Here is an 11,675-nt window from a genome sequence, read left to right on the forward strand (position 1 = left end):
GTAAGTACGTCTTGGCTTGGTGGTACTGAGTGACGGTACTTACGGTAGTGGTGGGCAGCTAACGGTAGTTACGGGTTTTATCGTTAACAACCTTGACGGTAGCTTACCGGCAAAAATTCTGCTACCGTTAAGGCTCCGTTAACCGATAAGCTATACCATAACACTCAGAGAGCGGTAAGCACGTCTCGGCTTGGTGGTACTGAGTGACGGTACTGACGGGCCCACTGTACCGCTAATTTTACCGGTTAAACTTTTACCATTAAGCAAGTATGTACCGCTAAGGTCTCGGTAATTTTTTTACCATTAAAACCGTTTTTTCGGCATTTTTGTTAATTTCTCAATAGAATTAATATTATTTCTGTGATCAGCATACGAAATTATATTAATTGTGAAAGTTTCATCGAAAAATTCCGCGTGTCGCCAAACGAAGACTCATATATGTATATATATATATATATATATATATATATATATATATATAATATATGTATATATATATGTATATATATGTATATATATATATATATTATATATATGTATATATATATGTATGTATATATATATATATATATATATATATGTATATATATGTATATGTATATATATGCTTAAGTGATGAAAATGCCAATATGCTTCTGTTTCTAAATAAGAATATGAACTAATTTGTATGAAAAGATAATTGAGGAAATAAATAAAAACATGCTGACAATGAAATCTAATATATCCTTGAGTATTCACCTTGGTCTTTGGATCACGTGCTGGGCTAATTTGTATGAAATAAGTATTAAAACAAGGGAGCATTAAAAACAGTTTTTAGGAAAACATCTATTACAAATTAGTCAGTTTAGGTTAGTTTTTATGAAAACATTTATTACAAATTAGTCAAAGCTCATTATATGTGTGTGTGTGTGTGTGTGTGTATTAACAAAACTCCCACTCCCACATGCACCCTCCAAACATGAACCCATGCATGCAAAGGCGGACAAAAGTTTGTACACCACACCCACCCTCAGACACCCTCCATTCACTCACTTGCGCGGTAGATAGCATAGTATAGTAGCACCAATTAAAGTATGACTTTTTCCCTTTACAATGACATAACAATCAAATTAATATGTAAAATAGAACCAGACATATAGCTTATTAAAGGACAAAAACATTAATTTTTTCAGGAGAGACAATTAAACTGGGAGGCTGGATACTGTGGATAGGCGGCATGCTTCTACCTCTAACTTTGATAACGCACTGATATCTATAAAATTAAATAACATGTGTTTACTGTTTAGAATCATAGCTTGCTTCCGATTGGTGGGAAGAGTTGCCAGATATCTCCATAAACACAATATCGTAAACAAAATAGAACTGGCTATCGAAATTTTTAATTTATTTCAATATACAGAATATGCAATGGGGTTGTGACTACACACCATAGTAGGATGAAATTTGTTTAAAGATTTAAGTCATAAAGGCGACTACTACCTCACGAGTCTTTTACCGGTAAAATACCGGTAATTCCGGTAACGGCATTGTTGTTTACCGGTAATTCCGCTACTGAGATTAGCGGTATTTGCCCAGCACTAATAACAGATGTAACCCTATTAAATTATGTGAATAAATAAATAGATAAATAATAGTAATGAAAATAATGATGATTAATAATAATAATAATAATAATAATAATAATAATAATAATAATAATAATAATAATAATAATAATAATAATAATAATAATAATAATAATAATAATAATACATACATACATACATATACCAAGGTTTTTTCCCCCTTACAAGGGAGGTAGCCAAAAAGGAAAAGGCATAAAATCATTCCCACCCATTCCATCCCTGAATACACTCCACACCCCTCCACCCTCCCTCTAATCTTAGCACCTCCTGGATGATGGGTCATCCCTGCACCTTGTCCACTGCCCTGGGTCAGAAGCAGTGTCGCAAGACACAACACATCCACAGCAAGGCCGCTTCATTAAATCGGCGACCCCCTTTCCGTCGCCCATCCATAAAAGGAGAAGACAGGGAGAAATCCCTTCGGGCTGCGTCAAAATTTGCTCACACATACTACCTCACCCCCCATCCACCCGCCCATTCCACCTCATGCATCACAACATCATCCATATACAACCATTCTCCATTCACCCCTGTCTTCTGTCCTCTCTTGTCCTTCCTCAACGGACATTCCCCTCTTCCCCAAAGTCCCCTTCACCCCATCCATCCACCTCATCCTAGGACGTCCCCTCATGTTCACTCCCTCCACATCTGCCTTCCATGCCTCTTTTACTAGTCTTTCTTCACTCATTCTTTCCATGCGTCCAAACCATCCTAATACTCTTTCATCAACCCTATCTCCCAGCTCCCTTTCCACCCCTGTTCTCCTCCTCACCTCCTCATTTCTTAATTCATTTTTATTTACCGCAGTAAGTTCACCCTAGGCTTTCATAGGTTTCAGTTTGGAGTTCACTTTGATGTGTTTTGCTTACGAATACTGAGCTAAAATAGTTGTTTAAAATATCACGCATTCCTTCATTTGAATATTCAAGTTGACCGTCAGCAGATAATAGTGGGCCAATGTGATTCCTAATAACCTTTTAATCTCTAATGTAACTATAGAATTCTTTGGGATTCTCTTTGGATTTATCAGCGATATTTATTTCGTATTGTTGTTTTCGTTTTTTATCGTCCTTTTTAAATCTCTCTGTATTATTACTTAACTTTGATAGTCATTTGGTGTACCTATAAGCCGGTCTCCTTTTAACAATACTTTTTTCAGTTTCTTTGTCAAGCCATTTTGGGCGAACCTGATTTGGGGGGGGGGGTCATCTTTCCTTAAACGGGATGTAAGTGCGAATCATCTTAGTAAGCGTATTTTGACATATTTCCCACATCTAATCTATAGGTCTTTCGCTTAATTTTGCCTCCCATTCTGTTAGCTGAAGCTTCTGACGTAGTCCTATGAACGGAGCTTAACTGAAATCGGGTATTTTCGATACACAAGTATCTATTCTTATATATATATATATATATATATATATATATATATATATATATATATATATATATATATATTAGCTGTTTGAATCTAAGTTGTGATCATTACTTGCAATGGTTTCACCAACTTCTACATCGGTTATCATGCTTTCGCGTATAGTGATATCAATAGATCGAATAAAATTCCATGTCTTGTGGGGTCTTTTACATGGTGAACTAGGTAACTGTCACCGAGAAAATCTGTGAAGCTACTACCTATATAGCCATGTTCAAGGGTCCTCCCAGTTGACCTCACTGGAACTGAAATATCCAATATGGACTCAATTGCTACTTTGTTCAATGATTTTCCCTAGGAGAAGAGTTATGTTAAAGCTTCTTGGCGTTCAGCTTCATTTCAAGCTCTTGTCTTGGGGCGGAGGTGGGGGGTGGGGGTCATATGCTACCATGTAGTCTCTTCTATTCTGCTCCTTTTAATTTTTATGTGAATTGCTTCAGCCTTGCCTTCACTCAGATTCGCTTTTTCCACCTTTATGTCACTTCTATATGTATGTACGTATTTATGTTTATGTATGTACGTAAGATGTAAGGAATTTACGTATATATGTTTATATATGTACATATGATGTAAGGAATACAACACTGGTAAAATTTTGCAGGTAAAACATGTTTTTCAAAGTGTGCTGGAAAAAGATCTGAAGTTGGGGGAAGATTGATTTATTTATCTATTCGTTTACATATTTTATATGTTTATCTATTCATTAATCGTTTTATTGAATTATCTAATTATCTATTTATATATTCATCTATTGACATATTTGTTAATTTACTAATTTGCTTTTTATTGTAATCTATTTATGTATCACTTATTACATATATATATATATATATATATATATACATATATATATATTTGTGTGTATGTGTGTGTGTGTGTGTGTATGTCCGGTTCTTTCTCCTTCAGATTATCATTCAGTTCTCTTTGTTCTTCTTTAATTCCTCATTCTCATCTTTTACTTCTCTTAACTGTCTTTTCAATACTTCTATTTCTTTAGTTAGGTTTTTGTTCACCTTCTCTAATTCTTCCAATTTGTCAACTCTCTGCGCAATCTCTGCCATTTTACCGAACCTACTCTCCCAATGTTCGGTCATTTTCTCAAGTTTTTTCCTCTTGTCTTGGTAATTGGGGGAGGTTGGTATCACCCCCCCTCATTAAATCCCTGGAAATTATTATCCTCACCTTCCATTGTGCTGCTCTTACCTATATTTCTAATCTTTACATTTCTGTTAATCCCGTCATCACCAAAATCATCGGTCCTTCGCTTGTTTACAAGACGCCTGGCCTCCTGGACCAACTCCTCCCCTTCCTCATTTCCTTCCATTTCCCTCAGTAATCCCCACCCCTTCTCTTTTTTCCTCACCTTCCCACTACACCACGAGCTTTCCCCTTCCCTGTAAATACAATAAGGTACTTCCTTGACGTGTGTGTGTGTATGTGTGTGTGTTTGCACACACACACACACACACGCACACACACACACACACACACACACACACACACACACACACACACACACACACACACACACACACACACACACACATATATATATATATATATATATATATATATATATATAAAAAAATATATATATATATAAATATATATATATCCTCAGCGTACTCTGAGGGGGGTAATTGGAGTGCATGCGTTCTAGACTAAGTTTTATTCTTAAGTCATAATAATATATAGCTTCTGCCTCCTAAATGCTTGCATGGTACCTTCACGTGGTCCCCCTGTTTCGTACAGAATGCATGAAAGTGATCGAGTAACCGACGGTATATTCGATCCTGATACCTTGTAGGATATACATCTTTAAGTAAAGACTAGAAGGACATCTCTGAACACAAACCCCCTGCTGCCTTGTAGGGTATTCCTCTTCAAACAAAGGTTAAGAGAAGGACAACTCTGAATCCAAACCCCCTGCTGCCTTGTAGGGAATGCCTTTTCATTCACGTTCATAGCCAATAACTATGACGTGGAAAAGAGCTGGAAACCTTACCACGTAACCCTCCAAGAAACCATGGAGCAAACAATACAAAGAAAAAGAAGGAACAGCGTAAATGGGAACTATTCCAATATTAATGGAGTAGTTACCTCGCCTGGTCGAGTTGACTGAGGAGCAGACCGCCAGCAAGTGACTGCCCATAAAACAAACAACACAAATAAAACAAACGGCACAAAAAGAGAAATAAACTAAAGATCGCTACATGGAATATCAGAACCTTGTACCAGACGGGCAAACTAGCAAACATAGAAAGAGAAATGAACAGAATGAAAATAGACATCATTGGATTGGGAGAAGTGAGATGGCCTGGGGTGGGATGTACGGAGACGAAGGATGACAGCCAGTTCATATACTCCGGAGGAGACACAGCACATAAAGGTATGGTTATATTAATGACAGAAACAGTAGCCAAATGCATTATGGGATATTGGCCCATTTCTGACAGAGTAATAATGGCTAAACTTAGAGGAAAGACATTTGATATAAACCTGATACAAATATATATGCCCCAACAAACGAGAGTGAAGAAGATATGAATACTTTTTATGAGGAAATAACAAAAGCAAAGGAACAATGCAAGAAGTTACATTTATTATGGGGGATTTAAATGCTAAAGTAGGGGAAGGTAGATTCGAGGATATTGTAGGACAGTATAGCATTGGAAACAGAAATGAGATAGGCACCAGATGGGTTGAATGGTGCACAGAAAAAGGACAAATCATCATGAACACATGGTTCGAACACCAGCCACGCAAATATCATCATGAACACATGGTTCGAACACCAGCCACGCAAATTATATACATGGAAAAGCCCAGGAGACATATATAAGAACCAAATAGTTTAAATAACAGTAAATATAAGATTCAGAAACTCAGTAGCTCAGGTAAAAATCCAGGGGCAGATTGAAACTCGAACCATATTCCAGTAGTAGTAACAGCTAACATAAAAATAAAAATACCATCAAAGAGAATTCATAGTATAAGTAAACAGTTGAAACTATTAAAGAACACAGAAATCAAAGAACAATTCTGTTTAGAAGTCAAAAACAGTTATGCAATACTAGAAGATGTAGCAGACGAAACAGAAGTAGGATCAGCTCAATGGCAATGGACGACACTACAGAAAGCCATGGAAGTGGGGTCAGAAATCATACCAACAAAAGAAAGAAGAAATAAGAAACCATGGATGACAGATGAGACACATGAATTAATGGAAGAGAGGAGAGAATACAAAGATGAAGAAAAATACAAAGAGCTTACAGAAAGGTACATAGGGAATATACATACATACATATACATATACCAAGGCTTTTTCCCCCTTCCAAGGGAGGTAGCCAAAAAGGGAAAGGCATAAAAACACTCCCACCCATTTCATCCCCAAATACACTCCACACCCCTCCCACCCTTCCTCTCATCTGAGCACCTCCTGGATGACGGGTCATCCCTGCACCCCGCCCACCGCCCTGGGTCAGAAGCAGTGTCGCAAGACACAGTACATCCACAGCAAGGCCGCTTCATTTAATCGGCGACCCCCCCCTCTCCGTCCCCCTTTGCATATAAGGAGAGGACGGGGAGAAATCCCTTCGGGCTGCGTCAAAATTTACTCACACATACTACCCCACCCCCCACCCCCCCGCCCATTTCTCCTCATGCAGTCACAACATCATCCATATACAACCATTCTCCACTCACCTCTGTCTTCCGTCCTCTCCCTTCCTTCCTCAACAGACATTCCCCTCTTCCCCAAAGCCCCCTTCACCCCATCCATCCACCTCATCCTAGGACGTCCCCTCATGTTCACTCCCTCCACATCTGCCTTCCACACCTCTTTTACTAGTCTTTCTTCACTCATTCTTTCCATGTGTCCAAACCATCCTAATATTCTTTCATCAACCCTCTCTCCCAAATCCTTTTTCACCCCTGTTCTCCTCCTCACCTCCTCATTTCTCACTCTATCTAGCCTAGTAACCCCCGCCATACTTCTCAGACACCTCATCTCAAACACATTCAAACTCCTTCTCTCTTCTTCTCTTATGTTCCACGTTTCTGCCCCATACAGTGCTGTTGGCACAAGCACTCCTTCATACAGTCTCCTCTTCGCATCCATTCCCAAATGTCTATTTCTCATTACACTCTTTAAACCACCAAGGCATTTACTCGCTTCTCTCAATCTACATTCTACCTCCACCTTCACTCCACCTTTTCCTGCTACACTTGCACCCAAGTATCTAAAACTATCCACTTCCTCCAGTCGCTCTCCCTTAATGTTCACTTCCAGTCTACTGCCACTTTCACCCCTTGTACATCTCATCACCTTACTTTTACCCACATTTATCTTTAGCTTTCTTCTATCACATACTCTCCCAAACTCTGCCACCAGCTTCCTCAATCCCTCCTCTGACCCTGCCACAAGCGCAGTGTCGTCCGCAAACAACAGCTGGCTCACCTCCCACTTTTCTCCATTTTCTTTAACCATCTCCAATCCCTGACTCACTACCCTAGCATTCACCTCTCGCACCACCCCATCCATGTATAAGTTGAACAGCCAGGGCGACATAACGCATCCTTGACGAAGTCCCACCTTTACTTCAAACCACTCACTCTCTCCATTTCCAATCCTAACACATGCTCTACTACTCACATAAAAACTCTTGACAGCTCCCAAAAGCTTTCCTCCTATCCCATAAATCTGCATAACCTCCCACAGTGCCTTTCTGTCTACCCTATCATAAGCCTTTTCCAGATCCATAAAAGCCCAAAAAACATCCTTCCCCTTTCCTATAGCTTTCTCACATATCTGTCTTACCACAAAGATCTGATCTACACAACCTCTACCCGTCCTAAAACCACACTGTTCCTCACCAATTACTCCTTCTGTTCCTCTCCTAATCCTCTCAATTAAGATTCTCCCATAAGCCTTCCCTACTACACTCAACAGGCTAATCCCTCTGAAATTACTACATTCACACTTGTCCCCTTTTCCCTTGTAAAGAGGAACTATACAGGCACTACTCCAGTCCTCCGGTACTCTACCCTCTCTCCAGCAAACATTAAATAATCTCGCCAACCAGTCCACCATCACTGAACCTCCCTTTTTCAGACATTCTGCATGACATCCATCCAGACCAGGTGCCTTACCTGCTTTCATCATCTTTACAACTGCCTTCACCTCATCCTTCCTTATTTCTCCTCCATTCTCCTCACTCATCACTCTCATTTTCTTCGTATTTCCCACTGCAGCTATCTTTCCTTCCCTATCCTCCTTCACATTCAGCAACTCCCTAAAATATTCTGCCCATCTTTCCCTCACTGCCATCTCTTCCATTATCAACTCTCCATCTGTACCTTTTACCTTTTTTTCCCTACTTGATTCGCCTCCTCTTCCTCTCTTAATTTCTTTCCAAAACATCTTTTTATTACTTTCAAAATTTTCTGTCATACTCCTACCCCATTTCACATCTGCTCTCCTCTTTGCCTCCTTTACCTTTTGCTTTACTTCTCTTTTCTTTTCTTTGTACGTCTCATATGACTCCCCTGTCCTCTTTTGTAACCAATCTGTGAATGCTCGCTTCTTCTCTTCTACAACCTTCTTTGTTTCCTCATCCCACCATTCACTACCCTTTCTTCTATTTCCCCCTGTCCTTCTTGTTCCACACACCATCCTTGCACACTTTAAGACTCCCTCCTTGAACCATCCCCATTCCTCCTCCACACCCATCTCTGCTCTATCCTTTACTCCCTCCCACTCCTCCTTCAGCTTCTTTTCGTACTCCTTCTCCTTTTCCTTTTCATTCAAGGAGTTCACTCTAAGAACCTCCCTACCTTTTGTCCCTTTCCTCCTTCTCCATCTATCCTCCACTCTCAACTTACCTTCCACCAAAAAATGATCTGATATTCCCCCACCCTCTCCCCTTAGCACATGTACATCCTTAACTCTTCCTATCATAATCCTATTTACCACTACATAATCCATTAGCGCTCTATCTACCACCCTTCCCTCCACCACCCTCTCCCATGTGTACTTATGCTTGACTTTCTTCCGAAACACTGTATTTGCTATCATCAACTCTCTTTCTAGACACATTTCCACCATCAACTCTCCACTACGATTCTTTCCTGGAACTCCACACTTCCCAACCACTCCATCGATTGGACCATTTCCCACTCTAGCATTAAGGTCTCCCAGTACTATTACATTGACATTTCTTCCTAAACCCTCTATGCACTCATTTAAATCTATCCAAAAGGCCTCCCTTTCTTCCATGCTCTTCTCACTGCCCGGCCCATATGCACTTACAAAGACCCACATCTCCTTTCCCAGTTTCACCTTCATCCACATTATCCTTGAGGAAACCTCCTTCCACTCCACTACCCCTTTACCTATCTCCTCACTTACTAGAATAGCCACCCCTTCCCTCCCTCGCCCTCTCTTCACTCCTGATAACCTCCCACTAACACTCCCAAACATACACTCACCCTTCCCTTTCAACTTAGTTTCACTCAAAGCCAACACATCCAACTTTCTTCTCACAAACATACTACCTATCTCTTCCCTTTTACTCTCATCTGTACCACATCCACGCACATTAAAAGACCCAAACCTTAGGGTGCTGGCCCGAGGCCCGCCAGCACCCCTTATGCCTTTTCTTTTCGATTTAGGAAGTTGCCCTTGGGGCTACAGGGAGAAGGATGCCTAGTCCCTCTCCCCGTCCCTTTCTTCTCGCCTCTTACGATCCAAGTGGGAAAACTTGGTGGCAGTATTCTTTTCCCCCACCATAGGGAATATATAAGAGCAAAAGAAAAATGGATGAATGAAAGATGCATAGAAATTGAACACCTAGAAAGAACAGACCAACAAAAGATGCATGAGAAAGTAAAAGAAGTAATAAAAACAAGAAAATAGAAACAAAATATAGCAATTTTAAGACGGGACAGTAGCAATGGAAGAAAAAGAAGTGAAGGGTAGATAGAAAGAATGCATCGGGGAACTTTTTGCAGATGTAAGGGAAGAGCTAGGGGACACTTTTAATGAAGATGAAATAAAAGCAGCACTATCAAAAATGACAAAAGGAAAAGCGATAGGAGAAGACTGAATGGCAAACGGAATGTTTGAGGCTTTGGGAGATTTTGGAATTAAAATCATGACAGAAATAGCCAATAAAGTCTATGGAACTGGGGAATTAACAGAACGTGCCAGTCAGTTTTTATAGCTTTATCAAAAATACATGGGACTTTAGAATGTAGGAAACATAGAACAATTAGTATCATGAACCACTTAACAAAAATAATCGAGTCATTACTCACAGAATAAGGAACAAAAAAGGCCAGAAACAGCAAATGAACAATTAATATGTGTACCAGATAAGGGAACAAGGAATGCAATTTTTATTGTAAGAATAATATCTGAAAATATGTTAGAGGTGCTAAAAGATCTATATGCCTGTTTCGTGGACTACGAAAAGGCATTTGACAAAGTAATACACAATGAATTAATAGAGATGTTGAAGAAAATAGGGGTGGATGAGAAGGATTTAAGGATAATCGCAAATCTCTATTGGAAGCAAGAAGCAGCATGAAAATAGGAGAATAACTGTCTGATTGGCAAAAGATTGAGAGAGGCGTGAGACAGGGATGTGTAATGTCGCCAGACCTATTTAATTTATACAGTGAGATAATCATGAGAGATATTTACTATCTAAAAGGAGTAACAATGGGAGGAAGAAACCACAATAACATTAGATACGCAGACGATACTGTGTTACTCGCAGAATCGGAAGCTCAGCTGTCACTCTGACACAGCTACAGGGATTAGTTACAGCACTAGTAAAAGCAAGTAGAAACAGAGGTCTAAAAGTGAATAAAAAGAAAACAGAAGTGATGGTAATGACAAAAACAAACAAACAAACAAACAAAGAATGTCCAAGGGTAAGAATTTAAGTAGAAGGAAGATTATTGACACAGGTGGACCATTTCAATTACCTAGGAAGCATGTTAACTTGGGATGGGAAAAGCGACGAAGAGATAAAGAGAAGGATAGCCATAATGAAAAATAATTCCAACAAAATTGAATAGTAACTAACAATAAAATTAACATAAGAACAAGAAAAAAATTGTAAAATGTTACACTTGGTCAGTGTTATTATATGGATGTGAAACTTGGACAATTAGTAAACAAATGCAGGGCAGGATAAAAGCAGCAAAAATGTGGATTTGGAGAAGAATTCTGAAAATTTCATGGACAGAATAAAAAAAGAAAAAAAGAAAAGAAATACTGCAGCAATTAGGAACACATAGGGAATTAGTAACGACTATCAGGAAAAGACAGTTACACTTTGTAGGACATGTCATGAGAAAAAACAACAACAATTGGAACATACGTGCCTAACAGGAAATATAGAGGGAAAAAGGGCAAGAGGAAGACCACATAGAAAATATATAGACGGATTAAGGAGGTCTGTAGGAGAAGAAATGACAAATGCCATCTTGTTAAGAACAGCCATGTGCTGACAGGAATAGAGCTCCATGGTGGCCAACGTCAAAGTCGATACTGCACCCCGGTACGGTACGTACAAGTACATATTCTGAGGATGTAATAGACGAAAACG

The sequence above is a fragment of the Oratosquilla oratoria genome, chromosome 25, assembly GCF_046742065.1.
Source record: "Oratosquilla oratoria isolate Oo_2021 chromosome 25, ASM4674206v1, whole genome shotgun sequence".
NCBI classification, from domain to species: domain Eukaryota; kingdom Metazoa; phylum Arthropoda; class Malacostraca; order Stomatopoda; family Squillidae; genus Oratosquilla; species Oratosquilla oratoria.